The sequence below is a fragment of the Stenella coeruleoalba genome (assembly GCF_951394435.1).
Source record: "Stenella coeruleoalba genome assembly, chromosome: 17".
NCBI classification, from domain to species: Eukaryota; Metazoa; Chordata; class Mammalia; order Artiodactyla; family Delphinidae; genus Stenella; species Stenella coeruleoalba.
In genome coordinates, this window is record NC_137163.1 from 78,607,044 (window position 1) to 78,623,046 (window position 16,003).

The 16,003-nt window shown below is 42.0% G+C and overlaps 1 long non-coding RNA gene and 1 pseudogene across 4 annotated transcripts in view; one reads left to right on the plus strand and one right to left on the minus strand.

Annotated features, from left to right (window-relative positions):
- Window positions 1-16,003, plus strand: part of LOC307176125 — a 279,090-nt gene that overhangs the window by 162,882 nt on the left and 100,205 nt on the right. The gene's annotated exons all lie outside the window — the stretch shown is intronic.
- LOC307175954 (signal recognition particle 9 kDa protein-like) lies at window positions 11,510-12,054 on the minus strand (annotated as a pseudogene). The gene has a single exon. The product of its transcript is annotated as a signal recognition particle 9 kDa protein-like (transcript).

The following is a 16,003-nucleotide window of genomic DNA, read 5'->3' on the forward strand; positions in this document are numbered from 1 at the left end:
GAGGGACTGGGCTGTGACGTCAGCCCCTCCCAGGCTGGGGCGGGAAGGCAGCCCACCTACCCAGGTCCTTCACCTTCTGAGACCAGACACCTGGCCTGGGATCCTTCCAGAGCTGAGCTGCCCTGAGCCCCCAGCCAGGCGGGGCGCGGTTCCCTGGGGCTGCAGCCCTTCGAGAGGATTCTCGGCTGTTCCGTCCCCAGGGCTTCAGCACAGCCCTGTCCGCCTACACTGGCACCCACGGGCCTCCAGGTCCCTGTGGGCCTGGGAGCTGAGGGGAGGACTGTCCTCCAGATGCTGGAACCCTTGAGGCCACATCCATGCCTTCAGATCCTAGGGTCCTGTGGTGAGCGATCTACCTGTCGGGCAGGGACCTCTCTTCTTGCCGTGGGATGAGCTGCCTTCTGATGAAGGTCTGAGCTCCTTGGGGAAACCCTGGGCACCGGACCTTTCCCGTGGGACAGGCTTAAGCAGCAGGCTGGCTGTTGCAGGTCACAGCGGTTCCTGTTTAATCATTTCCTGTGCACTGCGGCCTGCGCTAAAAATATGCCGAGGCAAGCGGTGAGAAAGCCAGGTTTGCTCCGCGGCTAAGGTAGGACCTGGAATTGAGTTATAAAGCACAGGTTTTAATTTTAAGATTAAAATTGCTCTTATACAGAACCTCAGGGGTTACCCCAGGGAAAAAGCGAACACACTGACTGTGGGCTCATCCATCCGCCCTCTTGTCCTGACATCTGCGAAGATGTAAATCCCGTGGGCTCCGAGCCTGTGTTTCCTGAGTCTATTTCCTTTAAAAACAAGTTATTAGGTTTATTTTTAATATTGCACTGAGACCAAACTTACCATGAGAGGTTTCTGTTTGGTCATTTTGTTTCCGTGTGGAGAAACATGGGACATGACATCTATTCTTTGAAGATGGGTCTTTTCTCCAGTAAGTCTTCGTTTTCACTAAATAGACATCCAGCCCTCAAACGCCCCATTTTTTTAGACTTGCTTCAGTTCTGATTTTGCTTGTTGGTTAGTCTCTCAAAACATTGCAGTTTATCAAAATCTTGATTGAAGTGTGCTGTCCAGAAGTGACGAGGTACGTTGTAGACAGTGGACTATTGTCCGACTGGCTATATTCCCTTCCTAACCAAGGGCAGATCCACAGGCTCTCGGTTAAAAACAAACACCACACCACTAACTTCCCCAAATTCAGGGAACCCCTCTTCCCTAGGCATCCCGTGTGTTCTATTTGGGCATTGCCAACTTCTTGCTTTTGCCTTGTGGGTTTGTTTTGCTGGGCCTCTGTATTTTTTTTTTTTTTTTTTTTTTTTTGCGGTACGCGGGCCTCTCACTGTCGTGTCCTCTCCCGTTGTGGAGCACAGGCTCTGGACACGCAGGCTCAGCGGCCATGGCTCGCGGGCCCAGCCGCTCCGCGGCATGTGGGATCCTCCCGGACCGGGGCACGAACCCACGTCCCCTGCATCGGCAGGCGGACTCTCAACCACTGCGCCACCAGGGAAGCCCTGGGCCTCTGTATTTTGACACACGCTTTAAAAATGTCTGCTGTCTCCCCTCTGGGCCATCCAAATATGTGTGAACCAGTATGAACCATATACCAGGTGTGAACCATATACTAGGATGAGCTCCTTCAGGGACTAATTCTAGATGCTCCGTGTTGAATTTTTTGTCGTGCCACCCAGCAGGGCACTAGAAGTCATTCTGGGAAGCCCGTGATTTGCACTGGCACTGCTCCCAGTGATACCAGAGGACAAGGAAGAACAGTTGAGGTGAGCTGGGAGCCATCTGCTGGTTGTGGCTACAAACTGCCATGAGGTAGGTGCAGGCCACTGGTGCGAGTTATACAGGAGACAATTGGGACATTCATGAGCTAGTCTGTTAATGTAACACTCTGGGATGGTGAATTCTGGTAAGGATAAGAAACAATATTCTAATTCGAATCATGGAAGATTCTGGTGAAAGATTATTTAACCTATTGTCCATGAGGTTTCTATTTTTCTGAGATAGAGCCTGCACTGTTGAAGTTATAAGTTACAAGCGTTCAAAGTAATGATTGATTTGATTTGCTTTTAAAGTAAAGGGAACATGGGACCCTCACAAAGGAGATGTAAACTTATAATTATCAAAAGATCACAGCAATCAAGATTAGCAAATGACAGAACCAATGAAAATAATAAGGAAGCTAGGAATCTTATTTTACCAGTATGTAAGATAATGAAAAATTTCTCAAATCTTCATTGAAATTTAATATCTTACATCATTTAATTTATAAACTATAAAGCATTTCACACTATGTTTCTAGGTTCTTTTCTTCCCTTAGTTCTCTTAGTTATAGGTTTTCAGAGCTAGAGATGTCCTGAGAGATCGTTTGACTAAAAAATGAAACAAAACACTCCATTTGAAGATTAGGAAGCAAAAGTTGGAAAGGTCTTAGTAACTTACCCTCAGCTGATTAGCAGAGCCCCGGACGGAACTCGGACGACCCAGGTCCAAGTACAGTTTTTGTTTTTGTTTCTCCTTATCCTGCCGTGAATCTCGTAGCTAGTCTTTTTTCCACTTTCTACAAGTTCCTCCACGTAAATATGGGAACTCTTCTTCAGCTGGCTGACCTTCCTACTTGGAATCCTATGCTAACAAACTGTAAATGCAACACTTGACATTTTATCATCAATTTAAAGTAATTTTCAGTATCATCTAATCAATTGACAAGGGTCTTTGCATAATGTTGTAGGATTACAGATGCAATTAAATAGTATTCACAGTCCTTATTACCCATCTACTTATTTCGGCAAACTCTATAATTGGCACATTTGTTTGTGCCGTAAATCAAATAAATCAAACCCTACTGATAAAATTCCTTGAGTATCAAACAGAAAACGGTTTGTTCTTCACTCATTCTGGAAATAAGAAATAACACCTAATGCAGGTGGTACAGTCCTAAGGCAAGACACCATGCCACGTGATGAAATAAAAGTTCCTTCAAACAAAACAGTTTCACAAAGAGCCAGCAGATGCATATTTTCTACTGGGATTTATGGAACTATCTGGTCTTGGAATTTCTAGCCATATACTTCACATTCAGCTCTGTCTTTAAAACATCAAGTAATTTTAAATACAGTATATTTTATGTACAAACGTAAATATATTTATGTTTACTCATGACTTTAGTTCAAATAAATTGTTCTTATGTTTATAAGCTAATGAAAGTTTAATTTCTTAAGAAATAAGAGACTAATCTTATTACCATAATACTTCATGATGCTATGGCTGTTTCATGTTTAACTTATAAAAAGCCTTCAAAGTATTGCTAAAGAAGTAAGATTTTAGCAATTCTTGTAAAGCTTTTAATGAAACAATTTAATTGCAAGAGTGTTCTCAGGTTTGTCTTTGAAAGTTGTCGCTATTTTTTTAAAAATTATCTATTTATTTATGGCTGCGTTGGGTCTTCGTTGCTGCACATGGGCTTTCTCTAGTTGCGGCGAGCGGTGGCTTCTCTTGTTGCAGAGCACGGGCTCTAGGTGCGTGGGCTTCCGTAGTTGTGGCTCGTGGGCTCAGTAGTTGTGGCTCGCGGGCTCTAGAGCACAGGCTCAGTAGTCGTGGCGCACGGACTTAGTTGCTCCGTGGCATGTGGGATCTTACCGGACCAGGGCTCAAACCTGTGTCCCCTGCATCGACAGCAGATTCTTAACCACTGCACCACCAGGGAAGTCCTGTTGCTGCTTTTAATAGAACACTGTAAGGACACCTCCTGCTCTCCTTGTATCTGCTAGTACAGAATATCTTATATGAAAAGCTTGTTGGAATCAAGGTGAGAACAAACCTCATAGCAAGAGAAAGGGCACTAAACAGCCCTGAAATGGTGCAAAACATGGTGTGTTCAAAAGGTGATACGGTTAATGAGTCAGATTCTGCTGATAATACCCACTTTACAAAGAACATGAAGCATTTGCTTGAAAATAGCCTCTTATAAGTTCTGAGGATATTAAGTTATCTTCCAAATACAGCATTACAATCTCTGACATCCCAGGGGGACAGCATCTTCTTATACCAGACCTAGGTTATTAATAAGCAAGGTTTCATTAAGTTGTTTAAATTAAGAAATGGTCTCTTAATCCCCCAAATTTGTTTTTCCATCAGACATTTCCCATTTACTATTATTTAGTATTTAGAATTATTAAGTATTAATATTGAAAATTAGTGAGATTTCATTTCAGAAATTCTCCCATGAAATATCAAGGTACTTACCTGTAAATGCAGGATGTATGCCCTGCAAATCCCAAGGAGAATAGCATGAACAATGTTGAAACTGAAGGTTTTTGGTTCATCAATGAACCAGAAGTGAAATTAAAGAAAGCTAATATGACCCAGATAGAGCTGAAGTTTCAATGCGTTAAGGGAATTGTTAAAAGTAGAAAATTCATGGATGTGTCCAGAGCAAATTTCAACTGTACACCATTGCAAGAGACATACATAAGCTAAATATTGAGAATGGTCAAATATAAAAGTATAGGTAAAAGTAAGTCCGGCTTCCAAAGAGATAGACACAGGAGTGGCAATAGCAACTTTAAAGAAGGCTGAGTTTAAGGAAGACGGGCATTAACTGAGACAGGATAGTCTACTTTCATTTAGTAATCTATATGTACTATAATTAGAAACTCTTGCCTTTGAAATAGCTTAGCATCTATTCAACTCTCTTTAACCGAAGTGTATTTGAGCACTATTAATGAGATCAATTTATGAGACATGTATCCACCTTTGTACCCTGGAAACTAAAATTCATTTTACCTTCAAATATTCCTGGAGACTTTTCAAAACTTGATTGTATGCTATATCACAAGGAAAACTAAAATTCTCAAGAACAAACTTCACATGGGCAATACTCTTCAATTCAACTAATCTAAAATTAAATGATTCAATTGAAAATAAAATTCTTATTTAGAAATTTTAGAATCATTTGAGCAAATAAATATTTTGTCAAGAAGGTTAATGAAAGTTAAGTGGAATATTCCAAAAAATGGTAATGATAACATTATGTATCAAAATGTATGTATCAGATTTTAAAATTTATGAATTGAAGACATTTGCAGCAATTATCTTCCTTGAGACTGAGGATTATGAATGCTTTTTAGTTGTTTTCTTCTTTGTACCTTATTTTCTAAGGTTGATACAAAGAGCTTTTATTAATTTTTTAATACTTCCTCCAAAGTTGGTAATAATGACTTTATAATTTTTAAAGAGCTATAATTACAGGAAAAGGATAGAATTTGTGGTATGTTACGTATTAACAGTACAGGTTTTTTTTTTTTTCCGCTGCGTTGGGTCTTCATTGCTGCGAGCGGGGGCCCGCTCTTCATTGCGGTGCGTGGGCCTCTCACTGTCGTGGCCTCTCTTGTTGCAGAGCACAGGCTCCAGACGCGCAGGCTCAGTAGTTGTGGCGCACGGGCCTAGTTGCTCCGCGGCATGTGGGATCTTCCCGGACCAGGGCTCGAACCTGTGCCCCTGCATTAGCAGGCAGATTCTCAACCACTGCGTGCCACCAGGGAAGCCCAACAGTACAGTCTTTTTTTATTGTGAGAAAAGTCCTCTTGACTCATGTAAAGAAGTCGAGTGCGGTGCACGGGGTGAATGTGTGTTGGGGCAGAGATGGGTCCTCAGGTCGTCCCAGCGAGTCACACACTTCTGCGTTCCCGCCCTCAGTGTAGACAGAACTTGGTCCTGCTTCTAACCGATAGAATATGGCAAAGGGGATGGCAAGTCACCCCTGTGATCACGTGATATCACATAGAGCTCCATCTAACCAGAGCGAGAGGACTTCCCCCGCTGGTGTTGAGGAAGCAGACAGCCATGCTGTGGACTGTCAGTGCAGAGGGCCACGTGGTGGGGAACGCCGGTGGCCTCTGGGCCCTACAGGTGGCCCTCAGTCATATACTCGGGGCAGATGCGTTCCGCCCACAACCTGAATGAGCTGGGAAGCGATTCCTTCCCAGTAAGTCTTCAGGCGAGAATGCAGCCCAGCTGACTTCTGGGTTGCAGAGACTCAGAGCAGAGGACCCAGCTAACCTGTGCCTGATTCTGACCCATGAAACTGAGAGACCATCCACGTGTTAGTTTCCTAGGGCTGCCATGACGACGTCCTACGGGCCGGGTGGCTTAGATAGCAGACAGTCCTTATCTCATTGTCCTGGAGGCCAGAAGTCCGAGATCAAGGTGGTGCAGGGTTGGTGCCAACTGAGGCTGCCCCCTGCTCTCGCCCAGCTCCTGGGGTTGCTGGTACCATTGGCATCTTCAGCTTCTCCTGAATCGCCCCAGTCTCCACCCCTGTGCCTCTGAGGCCAAGGTCCCTCAGTTTATAAGGACACCAGCTGCAGTGGATTAGGAAGCCCTCACCCCAGTGCGACCTCTTCTTAATTACATCTGCAATGACCCTATTTCCAAATAAGGTTACATCCTGAGGTCCTGGGGTTAGGACTTCAGCATATGAATTTAGGGGGACACAATTCCATCCATGAGGATGCATTTGTATTCTTTTAAGCCACTTTGTTTGTGTTAACTTGTTACACTGCAATAGATAACTAACACAATTGTAAAGTAAAAAGAAAATGAAATGCCAGTAAGAGTGTGAAGAAATATCAATGGTTTCCTGCTGTGAACCCTTCACTTCAAAACAATCATGGAGGAAGTTCAGTATTTCTCACTAGTTCACATGAAACATCATCTAAAGATACGAAATGTTTATATACTTCATTCCTTCATAGGAAGTAGGAATTACATTTTGCTATTAGATCATATATACACAACATAAAGCCACAGCATTAGATAATCTTGTTCTCAAACACCCCCCAAAATTGTCAGTTTTAGTTTTTCTTTAAATTGTTATTTGTACTTTTTTCCATTCAAACAAATGAGAGGTGCTAAAATGTAAGAAACAAGTGTTGAAGATAAAATCGGAAAGTGTCGTATGTTTTTGTCAATTTTTAAAGTCTGTCATTATTGGTATATTTTTAACATGTGGAATGCAGTGTTGGGACACTGCATAGTTGCAGAGTTTTGATCAATTCGTGGAAAAATGTGTGAGCTACTGAAGCCCAGCCTTCCCACCATGAACTTGTGTCCCCACGAAGGGATGTCAATCCACTCCAACAATCGGAACATCCAGACGTATTCCTAAAGCAACCCGCTGTTTTCAGAATCTTCTGATTTCGTTAAATTAATCATTAATGTCCATAACCTTTGTCCTGACATATCTACTTACATATGTCCATCTCTGGGCCAGACCGGATGTGGACTGAGTTTGGATGTGACTCTTTGGGACATGGTTGAAACTTACACACACACTGAACTAAACTTTCCTTTTTTTCAGCACACACCATCAAGCCCGATTTAATTTGGTTTCTACTGGTTTAATTTTAAACAGCAAATTGCTGCACTTTAAAAAGCTCTGCAAATTTTTCTGTGCTATTTTTCACTATAAAGAAATGTGAATTTTTTAAAAAAATCCTAAAATGCATACACCCAATTGTTTTGGGGAAAAATGTTTTTTAAACTCACTTTGGAATGACCTCACATCTTAAGTTCTAGTTCATTCAACAGCCTTGTTTGAATGGCAGTTGTGGGTTATGAAAAAGAATATATTCATAACTGTGGCATTATGCAAAAGTTACTTATGAACTAAGTCAGTCCGTTATCTTGTTCTCTAAAGTTTATTCCAAAACTAAGAGCCACACTTAAGCTTACTCTGTGCAGGGCATTCTTGCAAAGTGCTTTACTCGCATTAACTCCTTTAATACTCTCAACAACTCCATGAAATAGATTATATTATCCTCCTCATTTACAAATGAGAGGACAGAGTCAAAAAAGTTTAAATGGCTTCTCCAATATAATATATTTTAAATGTGGAAGACAGGATACAAACCCAGATAGTCTGATTCCTGACATCATACTCTTAAACTCAGAAAATAACAAAAAACTGGTGACTTAAAAATAATGATTTGCCCTCTTTGATTTCATTCATTCATTCATTTAAATATTTGTTGAGTGTGTAGGGGAAAATCGTTTTCTTTCTTTTCTTCTAGGTTCCTTGGCTGGCCTGTAAATTAACGTAAGACAGGTTAATAGGAACTAATTTAATTGTGTATGCATGGGAGCCTCAAAGATATGGGGCTCAAAAAGTGACCAAAGCAGGCAGCTTTTATACTTAGACAAAGAAACAATACATTTATGAAGAACTGGCAAAACAGAGGGGGTTGGGCTTGGGGAGCAAGTTCATAAAGAATTCACAGGGTCTGTTTGTACAGCCTCTGCGCCCTGAGTTCCCTGCCTCTGGTGATAAGGACGCCTTACACCCTCCTGGTACAGGGAGAGCATCTTCACATGAGAGATTTATCTCCTGCTTTCAGGGGAACGAAGGACAGTCACAGTGTCCTTCTTGCACTGGCTGTTTCTCCGGTAGCTTTAATTCAAAATAATATGCCAAAGGGCATATTTGGGGGCGGCCTGCCCCGAACCCCATCAAGTGTGTGCCATGCAGACGCTGTGCGACGTGGTAAGGTTACACTTAGGTAGATCAGAGCCCTCCTCTTCCGTTCTTCTTGGCCCACAGCGGGTGGTGGGACAGGTGTAAGCAGAGGGTGCTGAGGAGGTGTGATGAATTCCCACCTGGCCCAGCCTTGGCAGTTCAGGAAAGGCTCCCTAGAGGAGGTGACCTGACACCCGTGGCATTTGTACTCAGCTGAGATCAAATGAAGATGGAGCTGGATCATGGCTGTGAACGGTGCATCTGAGAGAAGTCAGGATGGAAAGGTAAACAGGTGTGTACGGGGAGGACTTTGACCCAGGAAGGACCTAGGGCTCCATCCACAGAGCGAAGGCTGGGGGTCAGCGAGGCTGCGCCAGGGGGCTGGGGGAAGGTACCCAGGCTCACGCACGGCATCCTCTTCCCAAAGATGAGCCCGGCTGCTGTGTCTCCATCCACACCTCCTACTGGTGTCTTGAAACACTCTGTCTGCTGCGTCTCGTGCCCCTCACGTCATACGTAGACCTGATATTTGACGACACTTTTGAGGCAATCTGAATTCAAGTGATCTCTTTTTTATCTCCCACTCTAGACCCATTCATTCATTCATCCATTCGGTTAACAGATAACAGCACCATTATTCCCACGTTGCACACACCAGAGATCTAGGCGTTAATCTTGTTATTTCTGTTATCCTCATTCTGTGCTGTGGTGTAGTGGTTAAGAGGTTGGCCTTCTGAGTCAGTCTGACTGGATTCAAATCCTGGCTCTTGTACTAAAAAGCTATAGTACTTTGGAGAAGGTAATGTAACCCCTCTGCGCTTTAGTTTTCTCAGGTTAACAAGAGGGTTAATAATATGCCAACACAAGGTATTGTAAAGTTTCAAATTGAGGTTTCACATTAAGCCTAAGAACAGAGTTGGAACCCTTGTGCGGGGGTGGGGGGGTGTGTGTGTATATATATACACGTGCACACATACAGATGTATACATATGTATAGAAGATCATATGCGTGTATGTAAGACCAAAGTATCTACCAAGTTAACATACTGTTTAAATTCAGATGCTGTTTATGTAAAAGCCGAACGGCAATCAATGGTGCTTTGCCTCTTCAGTAATGACTAGGGATAAATGCCAAGGTGAATTAAAGCAGCAGACGTCAGGAATAACACATTTCAGCCGTCACATTACGTGAGCTGGTCCTATAGAGCTGCTAGCCTGAGTTCCCCGCCACAGGACCCCCAGCGCTCATTCTGTGACAGGACAGCGCTGGGTGCTATGCAGGGTGCTCCCCTGTGTGCCTGTCACCTGACAGAGGCCACTCTTTGCTGTGGCTTTTATGTAAATGACCTTCATATTCTATTGGTGCTTTGAAATAAATTCTCAAGTTCTGTCTTTCTAAAAAATACACGAGAGAAAGTAGATAATGAGAGATGGCCGGCAGCACCTTTTCTCTGGATTTTTTTCCTTTTTATGTGAGGATTAGAAGGGGGGTTATTTGGCTTCACTGGAAATGCTGTGTTTACCCACTGGCCAACTCTTCAAAATCAGGAACCACGCCTCATTCATTTTTATTTCCCCTGCAGGGCTTAGTCTAATACCTCAACTTAGAAAGTTCTACATAAATATTTATTGACAAAAATTATATACTGTTCAGAAATAGAAAAACTGAGTTTCATTACATGATTGAAACTTAGTTTTTAGCTGTATTCTTTTGGTTTTCACTTCTGTTTCTTTTTTCCCTCACCCAGATCTGCAAATATTTATGGTTTATTGATTGTTGATAAGACAGTAGGTTGAGGTAACAGTGTAAAAGTAGGTGCCTGTAGATCCGTCAGTATATATACATATATATGTATGTCGCTATTTTTCAAATTCTTTTCTTTTTCCTAACAAAATATATTCTAATGTAGGAATCAACATGTGAACATTGTATTTAGGTGGTAAAATTCAGGTTACAAATATAATATAAATATCAAATAACATCAGACTTTTGGTTTAATGGAGAACAGCTGTGACAGTCATGCTTAACACGTTGGTTAAGTAATGAGAGAAATGGGTTGAGGTGTCACAGAGGTATGCAAAAATGTAACAGTTCAAAGAATCCTGAGCCCTTCTGAGAAGATGTAGATGGCAAATACGTGGCAAATATTTGTGTAATGTGGTGGTTTCAGTCCATTAGTGAGCATTCTGTTCAGGCATTTAAAGTAACAGCAGATGTTTCTGAGCACTGAAAATTAGATTCAAAGTAAGTCTTTGCTCAACAGGTTAATGATATTATGAATCCCTTATATTTAAAAATATAGTTTATGGAATCCCCCCCCCCCCACCGCAAAAATGGTTCTGAAGAACCTAGGGGCAGGACAGGAACAAAGACGCAGATGTAGAGAATGGGCTTGAGGACACGGGGAGGGGGAAGGGGAAGCTGGGACGAAGTGAGAGAGTGGCATGGACATATATACGCTAACAAATGTAAAATAGATAGTGGGAAGCAGCTGCATGGCACAGGGAGATCAGCTCGGTGCTTTGTGACCACCTAGAGGGGCGGGATAGGGAGGGTGGGAGGGAGACGCAAGAGGGAGGGGATATGGGAATATATGTATACGTATAGCTGATTCACTTTGTTATAAAGCAGAAACTAACACACCATCGTAAAGCAATTACACTCCAATAAAGATGTTAAAAAAAACAACAAAACAAAAATATATAGTTTAAATTTGTAAAGTTTAAGGTAAAGCATACTTGTTTTTAGTTATTTTTAGATGTAATTGAGACTACACTACTGTATATAGTCAGCTATACTGCTGTGCACAGTTAATTCCAGTTACCGTATTTTATATTTGGTGGTCATCAACAGCACAAAATTTATGCTCCAAAAGAAATATATCAATCCAGCAAAATGGTTACATTTCATTTTCTTTTAAAGACAGATTAACTAAATTTAAGGAAGAATTGGCTTTTCTTGATATCTCATTTTCAAATTACTGATGCAAACTTACCAGAGAGTAATTATTTATTTTGCCTAACATCAAACAATCTGCAAAAAGTTTCCAAGACAGAGGCATTCCTTGTTCCATTTCCAAAAATAAAGGCTTTCTAAATGAAAGCATTTACATTCCTAGCTCTCTAAATAAACACTAAAAAACAAAGTACAAAAAATGATCTGTTGGCTTCTGAATAGCCCACTTAGTTACATAAAGTATTTTCTGTCCCAACACTTTTCTCAAATTCAAAAGATATTTACTTCCTAAGAACAAGACAGTCTTCATTTCAAACCATTCAGTCCGTTTCCATGGCAACACTGCGGGATTCCTTGGCCACCGTAAGTCTCATTAGTTGACTGTGGAGTTTCTCAACCTTCTTTACATCTTGAGCTTGGTCAGTTCTATACACCAAACAAACCAAATCATCTGTTACTTTACTACACAGACTCCCATCAGAATTCCTATATTTGAGAACCACACATGCCTTCATAGGGTCTGCGAGGCAGACTTTCTCTGCTGCGCGACTGAACTCTTCCGGGTCTGGTACTGCAGCATTGTGGGCCTGTGGCAGGACAGCAGAGTCAAATTCTTTTGGAAAACATGAAACTCAGCTTATTGTTTGCAAGAAAGGTAATCATGTTTATCAAGTTAAGTTGATTTTTTTTGGCCGTGCTGTGCAACATGAGGGATCTTAGTTCCCTGACCAGGTATTGAACCCAGACCCACGGCAGTGAAAGTACCCAGTCCTAACCACTGGAGTGCCAGGGAATTCCCAAGTTAAGTTGATTTTAATTCATGTATAAGGTATTGCAAGAAAGGTTTAATTTGCGACCAACATGGAATATTTTTGATGTTAGAAAATGGAGAAACGTCCATCTTACTCCTTTGAAATCTCTCAGGACCTCTCTGGTGACACCTAGATGCTCGCTGATAGTTACTTCTCTGCAAAGTGTCTCCGCTCCATCTACTTGGAAGCTTCTGAAAACAGGAGCAGTGGCTTGTGCCTGGATGTACCCATTTCACTGAGTAAACAAACACTCAACAGATCCCTGAGTAATTAAATTCCCCAAATGACGCTGCAGTCCCAGCCCCCCAGGTGAGGCAGACAGAAGGCATACTCTGGAGTAACTGTGTCCTTCGCATCCTGGAGCTTCCTTTCCATACACTATTCATGAGTTAAAATCCATTTGATTTAATCAATATCATTACTTTTTCTTACAAACTCTATGCTAAGTTTCATGTTTTCAATAAGAACTTGAAATATAGCAGCGTCCATAATGTCCATCCTTTCCCCCCAATCATCTCCCTAACTAGTATCCACGTCTGTCCTCTCTCCTTCCACCTTGTCTAACACACACATCTGATCAGGCTTCACACGACCCTCGGCTCTCCATGGGTGGAGAGCAGTCTGTGTAGTGGCGAGGGGCTTCAGAAATATTTAAAATCCTTGTTTGCATCCCAGCTGTGTCAGTTAATAGCAATATAATATGGACATGCTGACAACTTTCTAAGCTGCAGTATCTCATCTGAAAACAGGGCTATGTGAAGTGTCTCGGCGCTGGAAAGTGGATCTAGGGACACAGCGGGGTCCCCAGCACTTAGACTACAGCCTGGGGTAGAGCAGACACCATGACATGGTCCCCAAGGTGGATGGAGAGCTTTAGTCCCCTTCATGTAGCTTCCCTGACCCCCCCTTCCGCCGCCAGGCAGAGGTCATTGCCTCCTTCTTTGTCCTCCTGGAACAAATGCTCCATCCGCTGCTTGCTTGCCAATCCGTCTTTTCTGGGAGAATGCGAGCCGCCTGCTGGGAGCGCCCCCATATCTGTCTCAGCAGAACTCCTGGCACGTGGCAGCGCCCAGCGCTTCCTTGGGGGGTGGGAGCCCCTCTTGCGCATTCGGTCGTGCCTGCATCAGCTGCTCCCCCCGTTCCTATGCTCAGTGCTTTTAGTCTTGGTTATAACTTCTTTTTTTTTTTTTGCTGTACGCGGACCTCTCACCACTGTGGCCTCTCCCGTTGCGGAGCACAGGCTCCGGACGCGCAGGCTCAGCGGCCATGGCTCACGGGCCCAGCCACTCCGCGGCATGTGGGATCCTCCCGGACCGGGTCACGAACCCGTGTCCCCTGCATCGGCAGGCGGACTCTCTACCACTGCGCCGCCAGGGAAACCCAAGTCTTGGTTATATCTTTATACGATTATCCAGACTTCTTTGTGCGTAAATCCTCTTTGATGAGATACCGCAGATTTACAGGAGAGAGCGCTAAGAAAACAAAAGTGTCACATTATTTTACTTAAAATTACCTGTTTTTATTTATATTATACATATCAATACTTGTAAACTGGAACCGATTTTCACCCAGCGCCACTGGAAAAGCTGTGCTTCATGACGCCTGTAACTCACAGTTTCTTAAGGCACTGAGTTTATCTAGTGGCTAAGAAGCTGGCCTTGGTAACCTGGGCTCTTTTTCAGTGCTGCTTCCCTTTTCTAAATTCCCTCTCTGATGTCAGCTCTATAACATGTCCCTGATTCACAAATTGTTTTACAAGCTCGTAGGACGTGGTGTTTCTGGTAAGCCATTCTTTACTGAGCAATAGGTGACACGTAGCAGGCAGAGCAAACCAGAGCCATTTTGAAAGTTACAATGGCTTCTTCACAAGGGACACTTTTAACAAAATTTGGACAAAAACGGAAAACTTGAGGCACAGGTAACATGTCAACTAAATCAAATCTATGTAAAATTTTTTAAACAATACATCATAATCGTAGATGGAGGGAACTTTCATTTCAATTTCCCAAACCCATTGTTTCCCTCTGTGTCTTGAGAACGTCAGTTAAGCTCTAAGAAACATATCTTAAACTCAATCCAAGACTTTTATTTCCTTTTATTATCAACAATACTGAGCTATTTTGCATGTGGTACAAGATTAGATTTTTGTTAGTCGTAGTGTCCTTAATTTAGTTCTTGCCATGAATTTATAATAGAGCAAGTGTCTTTCCCACCTGGGTGCTACATAATATGTAATATTTAATTTGTCATCGCTCTTTCACTGTGTGAAGTGAAATGAACAATTCATTAAGATCTGAATGATATGTCGAATATGTATGTCATACCACATGACATTCCCTTTATTCCACAATAGATACTTCGTTATCATTTTAAATAAACTATGTGAAGCAGGTGTGACTCTGGATCGTCTGCTCACATGGCGTTTAATTTTAATTTCTAATTCCAGTCACATATTTTTCTTTCTGGGATCACACAAAGCAGCAGTCACAATGCCTTGTATGTTCCAAATGCCCAGGGAATGTTTGTTGATCTTCTTTTTATCCTCATGCAACTTCCATTTTCAGCATTTCATTCACTTCTTGTAGAAGCAGGCAACAAGATAACTTGAATGTGGATGAAGGTGGTGGGAATGCAAGGCTTCTGGCAAAAGCGGAATTTGCTCAGGATTTCAGCAGTTTTGCAGCAGAAATTCAAAAGCTGTTAGAGCTCTCAAAGAGCAGGTTTGCTTTTTCCCTAAGTACCAAGCCTTGTCGCATAGATTGGGATAACTCAACTTTAAAGAAACCTGTCCAATAACTCTCTGGAGATCCAGCACAACACCAGAATAATAATCACATATAGGGGATATTTCCTTGTAATAAGGAGTTGAATTAGTTCAAAAATCCCCACGTGCAGATGGCTTCACTAAAGAATTCTACTAAATGTTTAAGGAAAAATTAACACTAATTTTCCAGAAATAGCAGAGGAAAGAATGCTTCTCAATTCATTTTTTAAGAGAGTATTTACTCTGTTACCCAAACCAGACAAAGACAGCACAAAGAAAGAAAACCACTAACCAATATTCCTCATGAAAATGGATGCAAAAACCCTTAACATAATATTAGCAAATAGCATATAGCAATATATCAAAAGAATAATATAGCATAATTAAGAGGGTTTAGCCCAGGAGTTCAAGGCTTGTTTAATATTCAGAAATCATCAATGTAATCCACTGTATTAACAGGTTAAATGGTGAACGGTAAAATGCTTTCACCCAAATATTGCAAACAAAGTAAGTATGTCCATTTTCACCGGTCTTACTAAACGCGGTGCTGGAAGTTCTTGCCAGTGCAATAAGACAAGGAAAGGAAAAGGTCTATAGACTGAAAAGGAAAACAAAGCTATTTTCAGATGATACACTTACTTCTGTAGAGAATCACAAGGAACCTACCAAACAACTTCTAGACATAGTAAGCAAGTTCACCAAAGTCACAGGATACAAGATACACAAGATAAGTATACAAAAATGAATTGTATTTCTGTATACTGGCAGTGAACGCATGGAGGATGGGGAAAGGAAAGTGTGGTCCAGCATGTTCTGACACCCCCCCCAGACATCTTTTTACTCTCAAGATGTGGTAACTTAGCCCAAAACAAAACTTCATCATGTACTATGTCTCATGTTTATGGCTCACGGAAGATTCTCAGACTGTTTCCCTTCTTTAAAAAGTTTCTTTG